The sequence below is a fragment of the Rhamphochromis sp. 'chilingali' genome (genome assembly GCF_963969265.1).
Source record: "Rhamphochromis sp. 'chilingali' genome assembly, chromosome: 1".
Lineage (NCBI taxonomy): Eukaryota > Metazoa > Chordata > Actinopteri > Cichliformes > Cichlidae > Rhamphochromis > Rhamphochromis sp. 'chilingali'.
In genome coordinates, this window is record NC_137929.1 from 28,834,627 (window position 1) to 28,858,425 (window position 23,799).

At 42.1% G+C, this 23,799-nt stretch overlaps 1 protein-coding gene across 5 annotated transcripts in view; it reads right to left on the reverse strand.

The window, feature by feature from the left end:
* LOC308402910 (receptor-type tyrosine-protein phosphatase delta-like) overlaps positions 1–23,799 on the reverse strand; it is a 421,888-nt gene that overhangs the window by 133,500 nt on the left and 264,589 nt on the right. For 2 of the 5 annotated variants that reach the window (XM_080892056.1, XM_080892055.1), the window contains exon 1: positions 6,853–7,313. The exons of 2 other annotated variants lie outside the window; for them this stretch is intronic. The gene's annotated coding sequence lies outside the window, so the exon portion shown is untranslated. Of the gene's footprint in view, positions 1–6,852; positions 7,314–23,799 lie in introns of those variants that run through there. One more of the 5 variants, XM_080892057.1, reaches the window with a different exon arrangement.

Consider the following 23,799-nt stretch of genomic DNA (forward strand, 5'->3'; position numbering starts at 1 on the left):
GCTAAACAGCTCTGTCTAAAACTGTCTTTCTATGTTTAACTGTTGCCATCTCATCTCCCAGTAGATTTGTATATGTACAACACCAAATACAGTTAATTGCCCAAAGTGTTCACACGAATGTGGCAGCCTGGAAGATACCGACTCCTCGTTCGCTGTTTTTTATACTAGCGCCATGTCGGGTCCTAATGTTTAGATGCTCAGTGTAGATGAATGGTACACTTGAGAAACATGCAAATGGAAATAAACGAATAAACAAATTTAAGTATTACTTTATACATCCCTGGTAGCCAAGGGAATTTTCACTATAAATACATTGGCGGGGTCATGTGTGGCATAGTTTTCTAGCCTGACTAAATATAAACAAGGCCTGTCTGCACAGTGTTATCTATAACAGTGTGATGCAACTCTCCGAAACCCCTCTGAAATAGTTCCTAAAATATACATGAAAAGGGAAGGGAAAGATATACCCATTCTTTTGTGTCGGCTGTTTGAAGACCCAGCTACAACCTTGATCTGTCATCCCTAAAATATCACAATGAGGTACGAAATAAAGGATGGAAGGGTGGGGGGAAGACAAAAAAGACTCATGCGCCGAATTAAGTTGTCAGCATTGCTAGCACCGTCGAAGCGCATCTGTTTAACCAACATTGTTATTCTAGTATAATGGCGGGGATCAGAAGAAGAAAAAACAAAATTTCCTTTGGGTCTTGGCAGGTTTGAAATAGGCAGGACAAGGAAACACTGCAGCTCACGTTAATGCCTAATACTCACTCACATTAATGTCTAATACGCACTCGTTTCTTTCCCACACAGAGCTCTGTATTCCCCCTGGGCTACCATTTGCTTTGCAAAATGCATGCATGAAATTCTTGAGACCAGGCTCCCCGTGAGAGTCTAAATAATAGATTACCAACACAGCATCCAGCCTGAGCTATAACTTCAGCCCCAACTGTCTGGCCTCATTAGTGAGGGGGGTGTAAAAGATAGCCAGCTGCTAGCCCAGGTGACGGCCCACAGCTCTGGCCTTTGGCTGCAGCGGCCCACCCTAAAGAGAATATACGGCGTCTCGCTCTTTGCAATTCATCTTGTAATCCGCCTTAAAGCTGCTAAGCTTCCGCTGAAGGCAAATGAATGGTGACCAATGGCAAGAAAGAGGAAGACGAAGAAAGAGGAGAGAGGAAGTTTGAGTGAGAAGCGCAGACAGGGAGGGGAAAAAAGAAGAAGAAGGAGAAAATGTGTCCGATTCAACTGTGAGGAATCAAAGGTGGTTGGTTTGGGCTGTCTGGGCAGAACCAGAGGTGACCTAAGCCATTTTCATCCACTGATTGCCCCCCCCCCCCTTTTTTTCTCCCTCCTTCTGCACCTCCCTCCATCTTTTTTGCTCTCTCTTCTTTCTCCTCTGTAGCTCTGTCTCTCTCGCCCTCTCTCCATGTCCGCTTCCAAATGGCAGTCATTATACCGGACATGAAAAGTCATTTTAGTTCCGCCTGGCTTCTTCAAAGCAGCTAGCTATAATTGCACAGTGAGTAGAGAGAGAGAATGCCGGGGTTACACAGAATTTAAACGCTCGCTCGTAACCTTGCAGCGATGCAGGAATTTGAATTCCGATTTAAAACGAGAGACGTAAATGATTAATAATAAAGGAGACATATTCCCACAGCGTTGACGCCAGTACGTCCACATGTGCAGGACTTTTTGTCTACTCTATTTCCCACCTTCCGCGTGAGATTTCTATACATCTTCCGAGACCTCTCCGCGGGTGCACTGGATTCCACTAAAACACGCGTCACTTCAAGAATTATGGCACAAATCGGGGAAACATTTCCAAATGATGAAAAATCCATCTCCTATTAAATGCATTCCTCATTCGTGAAATTGCTATGTGGCAATGTCACTGAACTTTTTAATGGAACCCTCTGCTCCTTGCCAATTCCGGTCGGAGTCCGGGAAATGCAAATGGGCGACAAATTCAAATTTTTACACCCTTTGTTCCGAAACTTCATTTAAGATAAAAGACATTTTCATTTGTGGTTTAATGTATGCAAATATTTTTTCTGTAGCACTGCTGTTGCAATAAATCCTGCACGTTGAGTCTATTCTTAGGTTTCGCTCTACCATCTACATTCATACGCGCATGTGTGTGTGTGTGTGTGTGTGTGTGTGTGTGTGTGTGTGTGTGTGCATATATAGACACACTGGGCGTCTGGGTGAGCACAGAAGTGCTTGCGTGTGTTACAATCTCAGGCCTGAAACAGTTTACAGCCCCTGAGGGTCATATATACGTAGCTCTTTACCAGTTTACGAGCTAGCCACCAGTCTGAGCTGAGCACCCCCTCCCTTGCACTTATCTCTTGCACCCTTATATTTGGCACAGCAGGTAGTGTAATTGTTCCTGGAAAGAGCCTATCAGCCAAAGCCTTCCATTTTTGACTTTTCGTCTCAAAGACCTTTATCACAACACCCCATTTTTGCCCGGCTGCTGGCTCTAACCACAGAGTGCCTCTGAACAAAAGTGTCTCCGCTAAGTCGTTCCCTTTTGATGGAGAACGACGGGGTGAGTGAGCAGGGAGGTGAGTAGACAGAGAATACAGACTGGGAAATATGTCTTCTGTACAAGACCAGCAGCCCACCCCCACCCCAGCCCCCCCCCCCCCCCCAAAATCCACCAAACGTAACGTGGCTCTCTCGCGCGCGAGCAGAAACAAATTCTGAAACTGTCATACTTTAATTGAAATTCCATCACTTGTGTGGCTGCTATTGTGGAATAATTTGATAAAGCTGTGTGACATGAATGCACACAGGCCGCCCGCCACTTCCATTTCTTCCTCCAGCTTTTATTTCCTCATTCTGCCGGTTATTCAAATGAACCTCGCTGGATTCTGCTCTCAGCCTTCCCCAAAAATTAAGATAAGAGGAAATGAGACAATAGGAAGGGCATAAAAAGAAATGATGTTTTGGGTTGCAGTACAATCAAAATGAATCCCTTAAAAAAAAATAGCACCAGGCTACCGTTTCATACTCCATCGCCTTCTTTCATGCAGCATTTGAAGCCAGAATTATCATGTTTCACTAGCACTCTTCAGCTTTCTTCTAAGTAGCCGCAGCTTTCCCAAAGTGTGGATAGTGACAGACTCTTAGTTGCTAGATGGGGGGGGGGCTGATCCAAAATGGAGGTCAAGGGCAAAATTATAATACTCTGCCAGTGCTGCTGACCCAGATCCAAATCCATACCCGCATACTTCCACCCCATGTACGTCCTCACAACTGGCTACAGGCGTTTGGCATCCATCATATCTCCTGAAACACAATCTCCAAGCAAAGGACAGCTGCAACAGAAAAGCACTCCTCCGTGTTTCTGTCACTTCGATAGTTCCCCTGTATGTAAAGGCTGGAGGCAGAGCCTCAAGGCGAAGCACTCCAAGCTGTTAGAAATGACACTGAGCGTTCCGCTTTTAACGCTTACAAGTGCATTTTACAAAGGGAGATGAAATCGCCATGAAAGAATGGGGAAGGAAGGCAGAAGAACTTTTCTTTCTAAAATTACACCTCATTTCAATGAGGCTAATTTGAAGCAGGGTGAACACGGAAACAAAACAAGACAAGGCATTTAAATCAGTCGCAGAATTGGAGAATGGGCGCAAACGGGGAAAGAACAAGCTCAGCTTCTCCCTCCATCCCCTCCGCTGCCAAAAATATTTACGCCTCAACTTTCTGCCCTGACAGGGTGATGGACAGTAGAGGTGATTTTGCTTGGGCGTGAAAATAGGCTTCTTATTATTCCAACCCAATGGCAACTTGAATATCAATAAAAACTGCTAGCGTTCCCCTATGTGTAAAACCAATGCCCCGTAGCGGTGGTTTTTATCAAGCAACCCACCCTTGACGCTAGTTATGCAGCACTAGAGGTTACGGGAGGAAATGCTTGCCAAGTAAATAAGTGAGTGAAGCGATTGAATAGAGAGGAAAAACACCGCGGGACCACAGCCAAAGTGAACCAAGGGTAAAGTCATGATCACTTCATTATGCCGCGGTGCAGCTCAGTGTTGTGCGAAATCAAACTGCTTTCTCATTTGTCACAATGCATCAGGCTGGCCTCTGTGAGGTGGGGGTTCTGTAGTCGAAAGAGGACCCCGAAGCACAGCCGCACACGCCAGATTAGCAGGAAGAAACTTTTAAGTGTGCCATATACAAAATGCACGTGCGAAGTATGGCGTGAGCTTCGTGCACGTGAACTTTCGTGGAAGCGTTTTCCCTCCAGAGCCCATCAAACTTCTCTCTCGCATCCACCAGCCACCCACCCTGCCAGCTAGCCTGCCTGCCAGTCAGTGGGTAGCTGTTAAGGGCCATTGTTGGCACAAAACAAGCTAGAATACACCCACTGGATTACAGGGGGCAGGCAGCGAGGGGGGGTGATTGCTAACAGACATATTGGCACTCCATCTCACCCAGTTCCAACACCATGGCGCCTGATAATTGCGGCCTCTGTGTTTACGTATCCATTTTTGTAATGTAAGTGTTGATTTCTCATTCCACACTTGTAATAGGGGCCCTGGCCTTGGAATTCCTCAAGTAGAGCTCTCTCTCTTTCACACACAGAGGCGCATGTAAAAGCACACACGTAGTACAAAAAAAAGTTTTTCCTGACATTTCTTTCTTTTCTTATTTTAAAGTCTTGAAAAAACAAAATAAAGCAGTGAGTCAGAGCTACTTATCCGTGCTGAGACAATGGGAGTGTGCGGAGCAGGCACACTTGTTTTTAACCGGCCTCGGCTGTGTGCCAGTTACGGATGGTGGATAAGGAGATATTTAAAGCTCCCGCAGTCCTTCCAGACATCTCTGTTACACCGAAGGCCCTGCTGTCAATTAGCTTTTATCGGCGAGCTTAACATTTAACCAACCAGTGGCGCGGCAATCAAATCGCACAGCTAAGCGAATGCGCACTGGAAAACGAGCAGAAATAATAGAAGCGTCTGAAAGATCTCGAGTTCCCTTAAAACATGAAGTTTTCAAAACACCCGCTTTTCCCTCCAGCCACTGTCAAAAATGTAGGATGTGATTTCAGAGTGTGCTTCAGGCACAGAAACTGAAGAAAAAAGGAGCAGATCGGCAGGCACGCTAAAGATGGCCCAAGCCCCTTGTAGGCACTTTCCAACCCCTGATCATTTTTCAATTTAGCAGCTTGAATGCCACAAACTCTTTGCATCCTTTGCGCGTGCACGTTCACACAAACACGTTCGTGTTTTCACAGGTTCAGACTTTGCTCACCAGCTGCATATCGTCTGGGAGGCTTTAGAACAGCAGAAGGTGAAGGATGAGGGGTTGGAGTGCAGATGGCCGCGTCGGTGCCACTTTTCGATGACTGAGACTCTTTTCTCCCTTCAGCGACTTTGGGAGGCAGCACTTAAAACGCAACGCCGCCTCGGCGCGTGTCCATTTTGCCTCCCTCTTTCGAGTGCTGCTGAAAGTGGAACTCGAATGTGTGGTGACAGCATTAATTGTGCTGTGTCAAAATCGGGCTAATTGTTTGAGCCTGGAACAGTCGAACGTGAAGGTACAGTGCAGAGATGCTGGGCGTGCTCTTCCCAGAGTGCTCACTGTGCGATGAAAACGCCTGAGCAAACACCCACATTCACTCTGATTTGAATGTTTAAATACACACACACACACACCATACTGGCCTTTCAAATCACCTCACTAGCCGACTCTGCCTTCGATCCCTGCCTTTTCATTTACCCAGACAGCAACACCACAACACATCTTGTCACTCTTTCATCCATTTTTTTTACACTGTAATCCCACCTAACGTGAATTGCTGATTATGTAGTTATACACATATTAATTTCCATCAAGCTGATAAACTATCATTTCATCCTTGGGGACATTTGTTACATTTCTAACACTGGTTGCTATACCTTGCATAAAGTTTTTCTTTCTTTTTTTTCAAGCAAAAGAGGAGGGATCTCTAATCATGGCTTGTAGCCCCTCTCTGCTGCATTCTCCTCAGTGGCTGGAGAGAATGAGTCCCCTAGTGGCCCAACTGGCACACTGAGCACAGGTGGCATGTACTCCTGGAAATAAAGGCTCGCTTTCACCTGACTGACAGACAAGTGCTGCTTTTATTATTCTAATTTTTTAAAAGCAGTTAACTGTAACGCCTCCTCGTCAATAAACACTAGAAAAATGTTCTAAAAAAAGACAGGTAAGATGAGGGACCTCTGGAGAGTTTTTAGAATGCACTTTGAAAATTCCTCGCACTCCACTCGCTGCCTACAAAGGCAGGATGCACTAATACGAACCGTATACTCACGACAGCCACTCGGCTTATAAAGAGGGCTTAAAATAACGTGTTTTTTTTTAGGATAACACAGCGCAGAAAAAAATAGTTACCAGTTTATTTTAAAATAAATAAAAAAATAATGTAAAAAGCAAACGTAAATATTATAAATACATTAAGTGCGTGCGGATAATCTACTGAACACCTCAACGCAAACCCCACGTCATGACCAAAATATAGCACAGACAAATTTGCTCACGTGCAGGTGCATTTTAAGGTTTTTGTTTTTTAAATCAGCCAGTCAAAGGAAGCTATTTCGTGTCATTCCGCGCGAATTTCTTACTGTAATGTGGCCCTGAAAGCAACATCGCGTTGCGCGAGTTCACAAAAACTACAAGTTGGACACACGAACACGGCAGCGCGAGGACAGAAAAGCCCGTCCACATACGTGTAACGGCCCCCGCTAATGTTTGAACCAACTTCGCGAGCCTGTGCGCGCACCTCAAATCACTGCGGCAGCCACTTCACTTCCCACCGTCACAACCTCCAAACTCCCAGGCTCGTCAAACATCTCTTACCTTATCACCATTTTGCAGTCACTCTCAAACTCAGTCTGTCCTTTATTTTTTTCTGCGTAAAGGGAAGTCGAGTTTCTTTTTCTTCTTTCTGTTTTACATCCACTAAATGGCAGGCGAGTCCCGGGGAAAATACCGTGGAAGAAAGAAATCCGTCCTCAGGTCCTTCTTCTTCTTTCTTTCTTTCCTTCTTCTTTCCTCCCCCGTCTGTTCGTTCTTATTTCGCGTCTTTCCTTGAGATGTCCGTCACCGGTGATTGGGGGGGGGGGGAGAGATGGGGGTGAAAAAAAAAAACACGCACGTGGGGCGTGTATAATATATTCTCTGGTTTGGGTCTGTCTCTGTTGTGCTCGTTAGATCTTCATTGAATTGAACGTGGCGAGACTGTGGTTGTGTTTGGAGAGCGCGGTGTGCCTGGGACACACTGCTCTCTCTCTCTCTCTCTCTCGCTCTCTCTCCCCTCACTCATCCGCCTCGGTACGTCTGTCTGAGTCTCTCTCTCTCTCTCTCTCTCTCTTCACCGAGACCTGAGCACGAACTTGGTGTGTGCGTTTGTGTGTTTTTGCGTGTGTGAAAGGGTGGGTGGGTTGGGGGGAGAGGTGACGTCACTCAGCGAGGTCCCACTCTGCCAGCTCTCCTGGATCAACTTTCCTTCCCAAGTCCACTGCAGGAATGTCCATTTGGACATGGCTATTTTAGAGGAAGATTGGTGTGAAAGGGAAGAGCCAGAGTGGGTGTGAGTGTTTAGATTTGACCTGGTAATTATTTTCAGATGCTAAATCAAGACAACCTCTTTAGCTCCCATGTGTCTCTGTATGTCAGTTATTTTAGAGTTGTAAATGTGTTGTAAAGATTTCCCCCCCTTTTTAAGTCATTTTGAATCAGATTCCAACACGATGTCTATCAGCAACAGACTGTTTAATACAAATAAAAAGATGTGTCTATGCTGCACATATTTAGAGAGAATCCACAGAAATGAGGTGTGAGGTCAAAAGGGGGAATTGAATGGCTTTGGTTGTCAAGGAGGCAGTACATTACAAACAAGTAGAAATCAGTGCAGTTGGTCAGGAACATCTCCCTCTAACCATCATCAGTCAGGATAGTTCATTGCTTCATCTACAAATCAAAGTTAAGACTCTATAATGCCCTCATATCAGACTCCGCCCCCCCAAAAGTAAGTATGTTTCTTTTTGTGGGTCCAAGCCTATTAAAACTGAACTTAGCTTAAATAGGCTTGTGAGCACGGGACATGGTAGAAGTAGAGAAACGTTTTTCTCGGGTCCTACCTACTTCCTGTCACCATTACTTATTTCATCTGTAGTTGCATAAAGTCACAGAATGCCACTCACTTTCTATGATCTCTGGTTACAGCATTGCTCTAAAGGACTTCCATTGTGGATGTAGTTTCATGGTGGAATGTATGCTACCATCCAGACATGTTTGTTTTCAGGGAAGGTCTTGCTTATTTTAAGCAAGCCTATGTTAAACCACAACAGTGTGGTAAAGGTCTGGTAACTGAAAGGGGCCTGTCTGCAGTCCAGACCTGACACTCGTTGAAAGCTAGTCTGATTATAAAACCAAAACAATACAACAAATGAGGAACTGATGGAAAGAAACACCGCAATGGAAAGAGACAATCTAACGAGCATCTGGATAAAATGCCAGCCACTCCACTGAACTGAAGTTAGTGCTCTAACACACAAAAATGTCCACAAACATGCTTATTTATTCATGACATTTTCGCAGTTACTTATTGTCAGTAATTGACCTGCAGTCTTCCCAACTCTGGACAGCTGCTGGCTAAACAACAACAGCCTATTATAAGCTAACACTATGATGGCATAGTGCTAGCTTGAGTGTCCTAAAAAGCACACTTTACCTCTGACAAAAAAAAAAAAAATTACAATCTTACATCGTATGACTTTATTCACTACATGTTTGACTCTATCATTGCTAGATCCAACCTCAGAGAAAGTTTTACTAATTCTAGCTAACATAGACTAACAGCAGCTAACACTGGCTAACAACCGCTAACGGAGGCTAAGAGCAGCACTTATCGACAGAAAAGTTCAGAATATCCTCAACAACTCACATCAGCATCTGAAGTTAGCTTCACTGACTCATCAATTCGTAGAAAACTCCTTCCACAAAGTTTTACAGCCACCTCCAGAGTAAATAGAGTTGGACAGATTGACAGCTGAGGTAACAGCGGACTGACACCTTACACTCACTACAGATGAAAAAAGAGTCTTTGGGGTGATTCAAGGGGTAAAAATATAAAATACTGAAAAATATATAATTGGCACATATCTGCTTTTTTTTTTTTTTTTACTGATTTATTACTAAATGTTAAGATTATTCAAATATGCTACAACATAGTGTGTAGAAAATTGCTCAGAAACACTGGCTGGTCATGGCTGTTATGAGGTATAGTCTAGATTTAATGTTTTTGATATCTCTTGGCTGACTAAAATATATTAGCGCTACACCTTAGATGTACTTCTTTTGCAGGGGTAAAAAAACAGAATTCAGTTGCAATCTACTGACAGCTAGTGGTGAGATTTTATACACTGTACCTTTAATTTCAGCTATGGGTTACCAGTAAAGAGGTAGTCTCCAAAATGATCAGTTTCTGTGCTAATACTTGTATAGATGCTGTATTATGTAAGCAAGACAAGATGAATCTGTTACAAAGTGCAGTACCTGAGTAGTAGTTATAGCTTTTATAGCTAGTAAATGCAGCTGCCAAGCCAAGAATAAAAACAATACCATAAAATAATCAATCTTAAATACGAGTTGTACTGTACTTGTGTTTGTTACTTGATTATAGATGGTTGCTTTTCCCCACAGTGGACAAACAGAGATGTAGCATTACCTACATTTCCTGACTTTGGTTTGGTTCATAATAAATATCATTGTGTACAGTAAGGTGCCTCTAAACCCTCCTGAGAGACACAGATCCCTGTAGGGATCTTATATTGATTCTTTTGTCAAACTGAACCTAAAGTGCATGCATGCAAGCATTGCTTCTTCATGTAGGAAAACTGCCTTTACATATGCAGGAACTAAACCAATGCCAGCCTGTTGATCAGGAACCTCCAAGTCTAAGAATTCCTAGATGTGGTTCATGCATGTCTATGTCACCGCCTAGGCATAATGTCACACAACAAGGGGATAATATTGCTCTTTATAACACAGTGAAGTGAATGGACCTCTGATGTAGGGCTACAGAAAATAACAGCAATGGCCTGGGGAGACAGATGACTAAGACCAATAGTGTTTTCGGAAAAGTTGCCTCTATGGCAGCAAGCCAAAACCTCTGATGAACAACCTGGCCCTGCAGACACGTAGATCTAGCATCCAACAATAGTACACTGAGAGACAGAGAGACAGACTACTGCAGTCAGCAGATCTGTTTTCTTACCTGCACTCAGCCACGTCATGTATCTGATTGAGTAACCGTGATGGTGATTTACACCTGCAAATTATACCCAGCTTCATTTTGTAAGGGCAGAATTAGATTCAGTCTATGCATGTAGAAAAAGAAAGTGTTGGTTTTCTGACAATGAACCATGGAGCAACTCGATGAAATTACTGTAAGGTGAACTATTGGCCTCAACTGCTGGCTATGAGAAAGCATTGTGGGAGTGAGACTGTTGTGTCTCAAGGCACAATGCACTGTAGATCACAAATGTGTGGATATCACGACAACACTTTCTTGGATTGTTTGGAATATTATTCTTATGTAAAAGGAGTAGAGGTTGGAAAGCTAATTTGGTTGTAACAATGAGGTGCCAGATTCCAAACATTTAAAGATTCAATTTCATTCATAAAACTCAATTTGCTTTAATAAAACAATTTTGTTGACATTCACCCTTGATGCATGACTGCAAGAGATTTTGTTTTTTCCAAATCTCTCAACAATATTGTTGATCTTTGAATATAATTGCGTGGCACTAGATATTAGATTTACAGTTCTGCTCTGCTTCTAACCTTGTTCTTTTATATTCTTGGCACCATCTATAGCAGTAATACAGCAGCACTTGTTGATAAATGGGGGCAAGGGTAGGATTTATCAAGAGGCTGCCTTGCTCCCCTATCGTGGCTGAACTTTGTTGCCCAACAAGACACGGTAGTCTATAAACCAACTGTCCTTCAATAAGAAGGATCCAAGAGAGACCTGGGAAAATAGATTACCACCTGCTGCAGGTTTACCTACCAGCACTGACAGGAAAAGGACAATTTTAAAGACTCTAGCAAGGGAAAATTTCTTTGTTGTAGGACAGTGATAATGCATTAGTGTTACATGCGTCAGTAGTGTTTGAAATCCTGCAGTGGACATATTTACATTTATATGTGCGTGGGGGCATGCAAAGTGAAGCACTGATTGACATTTACTATGTAAATACAATGCAAATGCTAGTAACGATGCTAAAGGTTATCCTGTATCAATATGCATTCACTTTAGATGAATAATGTAAATAAACCCTTTGATGTATGTGCTTCCCTGTGTACGTACCCACACAGTAAATCTTTGGGGATGATTCTGACTTTAGAAAACTAATTAACATTAAATATTCTCAATACTTTGAAATTCAGTGGAACTGCTTTTTTCTTTTTCAGTAGACAAAAATCAGCAGTTGACTGTTGAATAATTTGAATGCCATATTCAATTATAAGCAAAGTCAGCGCTGTGGATATTTAAATAATGTGCTACGCAAGCTATCTGAATTCTGGTTGAATATGTTGGCAGCTATTGCAGGTACTGGCATGATATTTTACACAAACATTAGGCAAATGTCATTCTTCTTCTAGTTTTGCCGACAGGTCAAAATTGTTCACATGTCCTGTCAAATATCTCAAAACTAGCATAACTATTGGCACCAGTTGGTTTATAGAACGACTCGTAATAACTTCGGACATATCCTATGACTTTTCAGTCTTATACTGCTTTAAAGTTGAAACAGCTTCAGATTTTAAACAGATACTTACATCTGTTAGTTTTCAGTTTTCAGTTTTATATGTCATATGCAAGTTAGCACAGGGTCAACATTGCAATGAAATGTGTTTGATGAGCAGCAGTAAGAGAAAATATAATAAAATAAAATAATAAAAAAATAATAAAAAAAATAGAAAAATAGTAAGGAGCAAAATATTAGAGAGACATGGTAAAAGAGAAAAGATGACTAAATATATATGTATCTATAAATATAAATATATGTACACTAGTGATTAAATAAGAAAATCTTGAAAAGTTATGTCGCATGTTAGCATTTAGCCCCTATATGCTTCACTAGTATCGTAACTGTAGAGTTATTCTTTGTTAAAAGTACCGCAAGTCCCATTTAGCAGTGCAGCATCTTAGCCTTTCACAGCTCCTTTGTGCCATGGTGCTTGAGTTGGTGGATCATTTCTGCTTAAGTTAAACCTTTTCCCTCTGCAGGGTCGTCAGCAGTGTCCTTGTGGACAGTTTAAGCTACTGTACAAAGCAGATTAATTCATTAGATGATTTTTTGTACTGGGTGCATTGTTTAGTTCTTTGGGATCACACCTTAAAGTCACATTTATGTGTTGTGTTTCAGCTTTGAACCAGCTTGATGAGTGGTTCTATAAGTTGTGGGGAGAGAAACAAAGAACCTTTATTTTGCTTAAAGAGGTTCTGAGTAATGTTTGTCAGATGAATTTGAAAAAAGGCTACTGTTGACACACATTATCATTGCTCAACAGGTTTGGGTCAATTCGAGTGCAACTCAATCCAATAACTGTTATATCAGTAACACTTCAGTTAGTGTTTTGATTGCAGATAATTTGCAGAGTAACTCTGATTATACAGACTATTTATAATTCAGCAACCACATTTAATGCTAGATTTAAAAAATCAACAACAACCAAAAAAAACCCCAATATCTTTCACTGTCAATCTTCTCATACCCTGAGGTTCAGGCCTTCTCACCCTTGACAAGTTGCTGGCACTTTACAAATGACTGTCTGTCAAATCATTACTCTGGTTTCTGTGACCAAAGACAGCACCATGTATAATGCTGCAGAGAAGAGAGGCAACTTATCTGAATCAAAAACAAGGAGTGTTGTTTTCAGCTCCTCTCGCCCAGGAGTTGATACATTTATAGCCCCTACCTCCCCCCACAGTCCCGATCAAGTAAACCAGTCATCGTAAAATTAATTTCCCCATCAAGCGAGACTCGCGCTCTTTGGGATAACAATCTATCTTAAGCGGATAAATCTAATCCAATGTGTTGAGACAGATGGAGATTGACTTATTTATGGCCGCTGCCCATGCAGTTGAGAAAGAGAGGAAGGAGGGTGGTGGGTGGAGGGGGCTAAGTGCAACAAATGCCAAGGTGATACTGCACATATCTCCAAGGCACGAAAAATGTAAACCAACACCCAACTCTAGTCCTTGGCCGAGACATCTAATACTTCTCTCCTTCTTGGAATCTGTCAGATGTGATGAATGGCTAAGCATACAGTCATGCCTTCATGAGCAATTAACATTTAGTCAAAAATTGGAAGACTTAATAGTCAAAGAGTTCATCACAGACAAAACAAGGTTTTTATGATGTCGCCGAAACGATTGTGATGTTTAAACGTGAGATTGATTGCCGTAACTACGCAAACGATATGGAAGAAGTGACTAATTTACTGGTCAGACGCCAGACAGCTGTATAGAGACTTAAACAATCACTGATAATGCCTGCACAATTCACTTACTGACCTACATAACTTGGAGACTACACAGTCGTATCACACGTCTCTGAGGACAAATCACACTTTAATGTCTCTTTTAATGCCAGACCATTAAATTAACCCTGTTTATCTTTTTCAAATTGCTGCCTTCGAGAATTACCTTGACCCAAGATGGCTGTCTCATGACGAAGGGTGAAAATTGTGTATTATTATTAGTTATTTTCTTGAAAAGTCATGATGGCACAAAGAAAAATTGTAACAATCAGAGTGAACTTTGCAACCTTTAACCGAATTAATAATTTTTAGGTTAATAGTTTTCTGCAATGTTAAGTTATCCTGAATAAATAAGCTACAATCCTTATAACTCTCTGTCTCTCTATCTGATCCGATTTGACTGACACTGCAGCGAATCCAATTTTGATCTAAATGTTGACAAAGTTCACAGACACTGTGACACTGACATTTTTTAAGGTTCAAATGCATAAATCTCATGCAATAACATCCGAAAGATATTATAATATTAGACGAGCTTACTAAAGGTCTGCGTTTCATGTTTGATCTGTTTTCACTTGCTATCAGCTGTGCAGCACGTTACATCAATATGCCATGCAAAAGGTAGTGAGACCAAAGAAGCACACACGAGCGCAGACTGCTTGTTCATTGTGTATTAGTTGCATAATCCATAGCTCGGTGTGCAACAATGCGTCAAATATTGCCCTTCGCACAGAGGGTCGCAAGCATATCGACAACGGGAACGCAATGGGCTGCACTCCTAAGGAGGTAACTTGAACTCTTATGTGACCTGAACAGTTTTTCCTTTCACGGGGCATGTCATGATGAGAAAACCAAAAGCTTAGTCATCTGTTCTGAAACTGCTGAGTCATGAGTAGTCAATATCACCTTATTATGATGTCAAGCGGAATCAGATTTGCAATGAGGCTTGTGGATGGGGCCTCGGTTTGATTTAGTTTAGTGCTGGCATGGGGTGCAATGAGCTGAAAAGCAATTAGGTCCATTAAGAGATCAACTGGGATGGCGTGAGCAGCCGCGGTGTGCAGCGGCCTGCACAGAGACAAAGAGAGAGATAAAGGTAGCAAGGGAGAGAGAGTTGGACAGATTGAGTCAACTCCTGCCTGATGGAGTCACTCTGTGGAACCTAGCTCAGGACACCGTCCACTAAACCGGCTAAAATGTGCATTTGGATTAAATGTTAAATTTATGTGTGAGTGAAGTGAGTCGGGCACAGTGTTCCCCTTACAAGTCTGCATCAACACTGCTTTCATACACTTGATATGGTAGGAGGAAGATTAAAGGAAGTGGAGGTGGACAAGTGAAAGTGGATGACAGGGGCTTTCCCCCAAAACTAATCTAACCGCAGCAGCACTTGACTAATATTCAGTCAGCGTGAAGTCACATTTGCAGCTGTGGAGGGCCCTTCTTATGCAGAAGGAGGGTATGCATATGCAGGTAAGCTGTGAGAACCCACTACTCTCCTCCTTAAGTAGCAAACAGCTGTCACGGTGAATACCAATACCTAAGTTGTTGTGCCTTTGAGTTATGTTATGTGCTGTTTCCATGCAAATACAGACCTTCTCAAAAGAATGAACATATGGTCTGTATACTTTATGCGCACTATAAGAAAATACAGGTAAGAACTTAGTAAGCGCCAACAGGCAGGGTTAAAAAAAATAAAGTCATAGCAGAAGTGCAAAAATGTGCAATTCCTGGAGTGGCCACTTGAGGGTGACCCAATTCTGCTGGATGTTTCTTCCTGTTACAAGGGAGTTTTTCCTTCCCACTGTCGCTAAGTGCTTGTTAATAGGGGGTTATCTGATCATTGGTGTTTCCTCTGTATTATTTTTAGGGTCCCTGCAATATAAAGCGCCTTGAGTTGACTGCTGTTGTGATTTGGTGAGCTATAAATAAAACTGATTCGAATTAATTCAGTGGATGACTTTTTAAAAATAATTTTTAATTCTTTTATAAGTTAACTGTTTGGATTTTGTTAGGGGACCGGCCGCTTTGACCTCTGTACATCATGACTGTCTGCTAGACACCAACTCTACTTTGAGCCACTGACAAGTCAGGACTCCAGCCTCTCACCCAAACACGATCATTTATGCCCCCTACAAAACCAAAATGATAGCAGCCAAAATGTTATCTCCCTGCTAATGGTTCAAAAACTGGAATCCAAACACCTGTGGGTGACATCACAGTAACTGCGGCCATCTTTTATTTTCATTTTATGTTAAAGACATATTTAATGAGCTAGGTATACAGCGCTTGGTTGATTAGTGACTCAACATTTCTGCTAATCCCTGAACTCACGTCATTATTGTTTTTCTTTTCTTTTTTTCTTTCTGTTGTATGACAATGGAAACAGTAAATATTAAGCTCTGGAAAGTTTTGGCTGAATTTTGGCTCATTTTAATTATTTATCATTGCAACAATAAAACAATGTGAAAAAAAGCTGTCCATGGGATGGCCACTGATATAGCGAACCATCTACAGGACTGAGTAAAAAGACCGAGTTAAAACAGGATGAATCATTGCAACGATGTGATAATGTAATATAGCTACGATCCCTTTGTTTTACATTTCAGCTCTTTTCCTGTTTCTTTGTGATTCTCCCTTCCTGCCTGAATTCAAATAGGTGAGTCTGAGGGCGAATCACACACTCCCCCTTTTCTGTCTGTTTCCCCTCTATCCACTCCCATTCTTGTCTTTTCATTTATTTAAATTCCTCCTTACTCTAAAAGCCTTTTTACCTTGTCATCATCTTATACCACTTGCTCATTTATCTCCACCCTTCTCTGTCTTGCTCTCTATATCTACTTCTTCTGCTCTCTACCTCTCTGACTTTTCCTTGCCAAACTAATAGTGACACATACCTCATTTCTTTCTGTCTCTTTCCGTCTGTCTCTCTCTTTATCCTGCCTTTTCTCCCCTCTCTTTTTCTCTCTTTTAGCACATGTGGGCATTTACGAGGAGCCTCTCACCATAGCCGATTGATCATGGCCATTGTTTGCACTGGGTCCTCCATTTTACAGTCCAGTGTTCATGAAAAGGAGTGTCTGCCACTCCTATCCGTCACTCCCTCTACTCCCCCTTCAAAAAATATACTCTCCCTCACTCTCTCTTTGGCCAGTGATCCCCCACTGACATTTTCACAAGCACACCTTCATCAATTTCACACCTCCGATGCCCTTCTATGCCAATGTGGGAGGCAGGAGGAGGAGGAGGTGAATTGATGGGTGAAAGCTGACAAAGCTCGCGTGAATCTGAAGCCGGGGAGTGGCAGAGTTATTTAAGTGTAGGACAGATAGGACATGGAGGGTGATCAATATGTGTGTTATCAAAGTCCAGGAAATAAACAGCTGCATGACGTCAAACAAGTGCCCCAATTCAAAAATGTCCAGCAGTATGCAAGAAAAGAAAGAAAGAAAACAGTTTCATGATGACGACCACACTGACAGCTATCGGAATCTCAGCTTACCATTTGCTGCCCCCTGTAGTTAGCACCGTTCTCATGTACTTCTCCAAAGATGAGTGAGGCAGCCTGTGCTAAAACTTCAATAATGCAACAAAAGCCGAGATGAATAAAAAGCCGTCCAGAAGGTAAACATCCTCGGTACTCTCTTCCTCCCTTTAGACTCTGGAAATTAGGCTATTCTTTCATCAGCCAACTGGTGCATTTACGAGCCGCTAAATTAAATTAATTGGCGGCAGCGTTTAGATGTCAGCTGAAGCAAAGGTAGTACATTCACCTGAACAGTGAACAGAGCCTTGAGCCAAAGACTTCGATGAAACATCAGAGGAGATGGAGGAAAAGGAGGAGGAGGAGAGTGGAGCAAAAAGAAGAAGAAAAAAGAAAAGAGTCACAAGGTGGCTCATTCACTGGTTCAGGGGTTTATGGGATTGCTCCCAGCTGTCACTCTGTGTAGTGAATTCGCAGCACCGTAATATCTTAATTGTTTCAAATTAAATGCTCGTAAAATGGCAAAGGAAATGAGTTTTTCTCGCTGGCTAATCCAAAGCAGCCCCTTGACTTACATCTGGGCCTGCTTTAAGTGAGAGCTGGTTTAAAAGGTGGAATGGCTCCCATATGAGATAGCTATGGATAGCTCAGTGTGGAATTAGTTTTTAAAGGCTGTGAACTACGAGCTGATCGCTGCTCGACGCGTCTCCTAACTCTTTTTTCCTCTTTCCTTTGTCTCCTCATCATTTTTTTTCCTCTCCGCTTCCCCGTTTGCATTTTCATCTTTCTCTTTCATTCTTACTTCACAAGTTTATGTGTGTATTTATTCATGTTTATATAGAGGATGCGCGCACACAGGAGCTTATCATAATAAACAGTCTAAATATCCTGTGGGGATTCACACATTTAGTTTCCCTCTCATCTCCCTCCGGCACTCGGAGTCGCAACTCATTCCGCAGCACACGTTCGGATCACTCAACCTGCTAAAGCGTCCTGAATGACATCAGACTCGCTGTCAAATACACACACACGCAAATATATCCTCCTGTATGCATGCATGCATGCACATACATTATGCATGTACACGCTGACACACATGCAAGCTCGGAAACATTTAAACCACTCCTTAGTCTATCACCAACTGGTCTATATGCTACTAGAAACTCAAAGCGCACATAAACACATGACTTGTGTGTTAGCACAGTATGGCATCCTTCTTATGGCTATTCTGAATGCAATATCCGGTCCTAATGGATATCAGAATTTCATATTAGCCCCTGTTAACTTGACATCTCCCTCTTTTCATTCTTGTACAAATACCGGCTCAGAACGAAGCCCCTAGCAGGCAAATCCAACAGACAATTATGTGTCATTACATTTGCAAAGTGGTTTTGTGGTGGGGGGGGGGGCTTTAGGTAGCGGTGGCAGTAGGGGCAGTGAAGTAGATTATTGTAAAATGAATCACCAACTGAGGAGGCCTGACACCTCTCCACGAGGAATCAGAGACTGGTTAGAAAAAAGAAAAGAAAAAAACAGAGGAGAGAGGGAGAGATGAACAGAACCTAACAATACAGTCTTTTTTAAATCACATCCCATTATCTACAGCAGCAGATAGTTAGTATCATTAAAATTAGAGATAAAATTGCAATTAATATTTAAAAAAAATGTAATTTTGTCATTTGCTAAATGGACTACTAAATGAAGCTTGGGATTGTTTCATCAGTACATCCAAATTACTTATGCTGCTAAGGCCAGAGAACCGTGCAGCACATCTGGGTGAAACTTGTCCAGCAAGTGCGCTAATTAGAGCTTGACTGATATAAGATTTTCAAGACCGATGCCGATACTTTCGGCGATTTAAAAATCCGATATATTGGCTGATATTTTGTTTTCTTACAGACACATAAAGCATAAACAGATTTCAAACATTTGCTATGTGTAGCTAGTTATGTCGTTAAAATATAAAAAAGGAAGACCATAAAAAAAAAACAGTTGGAGCAACCCACTGTTCCCGCAAAAGTAGCAACAAAAGACAACGAAAAAAACCCAAAAACAAACCACAACTTCAACAGGGAAGTTGCAGGGCGCCCTCTAGTGTACAAACTATGCAACATCAACACCATGACATGGTTGAAGGGTGTTTCTCTTCTTTCTTTCCTTTTTTCCCCCCATTTTTATTTGTTGGCTTTTACAAATGCTGATACTGATATATTGGTGAACACCTCATATCAGCCTCTAACACCAATACATACTATGTAATTTGAAAGCTAGTGATTCTAGGAAAGATAGAGTAATGCATAGCAGGGGAAGAATAATGTGATTTGAAAATTAAAGCATGTTAACCTATTCTAGTCGAATCCCCCCAAAATTAATGCAGTTATTAGCCTGAAAGTGGAAGTACACAGATACTCAGACACAGAGATTTTTGTAGACAGCCTTGCCTCCTTCAGTTAATGTAGCCTTAAAACAAATTGTAATTTCTGTCTTTCTTTTTTTTCTAATACTTTTTATTTTGTACTTTTTCCAAATTTATAGTACATACAAACAAAAATAAGAAAAAAGAAGGCAAAAGAAACAAACTAAACAGAATGAAACACACATAATCTGTGGGAAGAAAAGGGGGCTGCTACCAGCCGGGGTATGCCCAATGTACCGTCCTATCGATCCCGTCCCAAAATTTCTGTCTTTCTTTTAATGAAAGAGAGAAATATTAAATATATGCAACATTTTTTCTGCTCAAATTTGAATCTTCGTGGAGTGAAAGGGACAGGTGTACGGTACAGTGATGATCTAAATACAAATCAGCTTTTAGACTATTGTGACAAAACGTCTTCAGTGACAAAGGTAATCGAGATGATTCTCTTTGAAATGAGCAGATTGTGACAGATGTTAGCAGCAGGGTATGTTTGTCTCTTTAAATTGACATTTGAGTAAGCTACGTGTAGCGCCAAACACGCCAAACCCTGGCTGTAATAATATTAGAATTCCTGTGGCTACTGTGGGTGAAAAATGTGCGAAATCAGCTTTAAAATGTTTTTTTTTTCACTAATCCTTTACATTACGGTCCATCTTCCACTTCTTATCATCTGCCTTTGCTCGTCTGCTGCATGCTGCATTGTTTTTAATATACTGCAGAGAATTCTCAACCCTGTCCTCTGATGCTTCACATCCCATCTCTCCCCTCTAATCTCCACTCCTGCTTCTGTCATTTCCATCTCCCCTCCCCTTCCTTTTCTGTTTTTCAAGCGTCCTTTTCTCTCCCCTCTCATGTCTCTCATCACCTCCACTCCTTTTCATTCCCCCCCCTACCTGTACACTACACAACCCTCCCTCTTCTCTGGACTCTCATGTGCTCTTGGATCCTTTCCCACCCCTTTCTCTCTTTTCTGTTTTTCTCCGCGACTCTCGCTTTACCATTGTTATTACTTTTTTTTGCCTGTCCTGTCTCTGTGATTATCTTGTTACCATTGCTCTGGCAACAAATTCTCTTGACAATCGCTTTTCTTCTTATCCTTACATCTTCCCCATTCAAAATCTACTACGTGTGACTTGTTGCTTTCTGCGGTCGCCATTTATTTTCCCTCCTCTTCTTTTAAGTTTAAATTGTCCTCTATTAACTGTTCCCGTGCCTTACTCCAGACTATGCCTTTTCATTGCCAGCCTCACACTCTGCCTCACTCTCTTCCTCTTCTACTCTCTTGCTACCATGTTTGTGGCCTTTCGCTCTGTGCACATCTAATGGCTGGGGTGTAATCCACTGGCTAATCTGCTGACAGCCTGTGTGACAAGGCATTAGCTTTGTGTCACTGCCTACCATGCTGCTTCTCAGCATGTGTGTGTCAGAGAGAGTCAAAAAAAACGGGGGGTTGTGGGGAGAAAAGGGCGAGTCTGTGGATGTTGTGCGTCTGCATGCATACATTTCTTTGTGTATATGCTTGAATGTGTGATGGGGCACAAGTAATGTGTCTCTGTTGCTTGATATCAGCTGGATGCCCAAGCGTAAAATTGATACCGAGGCTCCCGAGTTTTCCGCGAACTTTCACCTTTCCATTTTTTTCCACTATTTATGTCCACCGCTGCTCCTATTTCCCCCCCCAGTCCATGTGTAATAGCAGTTTTAATAAGATGCCAGGTCAGAGTGTTAGCAAGAGGCAGACTGGGCAAGACAGGGCAAAACAGCCTTGTCAGGGCGCCTCACTGCTCTGTCAGGCATCCAGCCATGTCAAATAGGGCTCAGTTTGTAACCAAATATTGGATTTTCTATTATTTCCACTATAATAGCTTGGACATGATTGTATTTCTTTCAGCAAAAGCTTATTGTGCTGCATTTAGCTCTAAAGCCGGCTGCTCATTCTGCTGCAGCTGTATAATTAGTACTATTATTGCCATTATTGATTAATCTGTTGATTGTTATTATTCTGTCCGGGATCGTGCTGTTTTGTCTATACAATGTCTAAAATTAGCAAACGTCTCAAAAAAGATGAGTTTCTCATGACTTGAGCGTTGAGTGATTTTGCCTCGGTCATTCGCTCGTTTTAACTTTGCTGTTGTTCTTTTGTGCTCATGCACGTCCATGCACGTCTCATTTCTTTGCATCTTTTGTACAAAAAGAAGGTATTCTTTCTCATTAGAAGAACCAGCCCTGCTGAGCGAGAGGGAGCTCACCTTGCACTTTCCTGCATTTTTCTCCTTTTAGCTTCTGTCCCTTTCTTTAGCGGTCTCCTCCCCCCGCCCGCGTCTCCACCTGAGTGATCCTGTTATCACAGCTGACCCCTTTGCGAGATCTGTCGACAGCCAAAGAGATTACACACAAGGCCACGGAACACACCGGGCTACCCGTTTGAAGAGAGTGGGAGAGACTGCCTGATCCCTTGATGCTGATAAAATGCCCAAGGCTTTGGGGATTCAGGAAGGTCCTGTTGGGAATGGGTGGAGCTTTAGGGTGGGAGGGTTGTTTTTTTTTAGGGGTTTCTTTTGCTATAGTCAACTTTAAGTCTACTTCTAATCACTTTGCTTTTCAGAGGGGATCAAGGAAAGGAGAATAGGGGCTTGGTTTGGACTGAAAGCGGGCCCTGATGGAGCTGAGGATAAGGTTGTTGTGGCTTGATTCAATAACAGTTTGCAGGAAAACGTAGGTGTAGCATATTGATGGAAAATGCTTTAGTGCTTGGATGAAACACAATGATTTAAAGAAATGGTTTCGTGGCCTTTCCTACATGGATTTTTTAATTCACGCAGCTCACTTGAACAGCTTGTAGATCCATTCCTTGCAAGAATTTTTCTTTGAACCCTGTCAGCAAAAGACTTGCTTCATCTGTAGTGTAATCTCGCATTTCATAGCTGCTCAGGCTCATAAAGGACAAGTTATATTAGTTTTATTGGTTGCCACCAGTGCCTCCTCTGAACATTTTCCAGCTAATGAATCATACTCCCTGGAGAAGTGTGATTCATTTCATTCATGCTAATTCGTGGGTCTTCCTTCGTACATCCCTCCAAACTTCCCGTTTTTGACTGTTTTTGCCGCACGGGGGATACGTCTACCATTCAAGTGAGAACACAGCACAATTATTATTGCTTCATGCAGCACAAAAGCAGAGCGGAGAGAGACAGACTCTTATGAAACACGGCTTGCCAAAATGCTGTCAGAGACGGAGGTTTGATGGCTCACTCGTCCGTGGCCTCCGCATCATGTTGTCTTCACCAGCTGTTGTTTGACAGAAAGGGATTCTTCCCGCAGTGTGCAAAGACACAGCTATCAACTTAAGAGACTTGACAGGAACACACTATGGGGCCGTTTCTCTACTGTATCATAATAGGTATTACTGGTGGAGCATCTGCAAACGGCACCAGATAAAACAACGGCAACAAATTGCAAAGAAGTTGGAAAAGTGGAGCCCTGGTGGTTTCTTTCTCTTTAGAATAGAATCATATTTCTTCCTGACTTCAGGCTGACACTGTAAAAGGTTGTTGCACTGAGATACCTATGTTCATAAAATACATCATAAACCTTCTGGTTCAGCTTTTTAAAGCAGTTCTTTGTCATCGCGTTTTGCAGTGGAACCAGGAAACAGAGAAGCGCACCAACGAATGCAGTCCCGGGAAAGCAAGACTGTGAAAGAAACTGCCTTTTATTGATCTCTCCTAATTACTCGAGTCAATAAAATTTATGGCTTCAAGGCTTGCCAGAATCCACTTATATGGCATACTGAGTTAAGCAATCACTTCTAATGGCGACTGATTAAATGATATACTGTTGTGTGCCAAACAAAAGCAGTACAGAACAAACACGGTGGGGTTTAAAGCCCAGTATGGAGCTACACTGCCAACGAAGAGCATCAGAACTGAGCATGAAAAACCTCCAAAACTGAACGACGCAAATAAAATGAGCCACTGCTTATTTCCCGTGTAGCTTCCTAAAAGTCAGTCATGTGTTCAGCGTTTTCTACCAAATTCCTATTGTGTACATCAGCTGTAACCATGCCAGTGAAAGCGGATCACTACAGATCACCATCCTCTGTGCAGACACATGTATGTATAGAATTGAATAAAATATGACATACTCTACCGGGCTTGTTGCTGCTGATTGTGAGAGCAGGCCAGAGCTCCCTACACTTAGTAGATCATCGTAATTAAAACATAAATAGGAGGTATTGAACTGCATGCAGTCAACAGAGCTAGTTCCAGGGAAACATTGATTCATGCATGCACTTCGAACCAATTGCTCTCCTATGCATGGTGAATTATAGAAATAAAATATATAATATAAA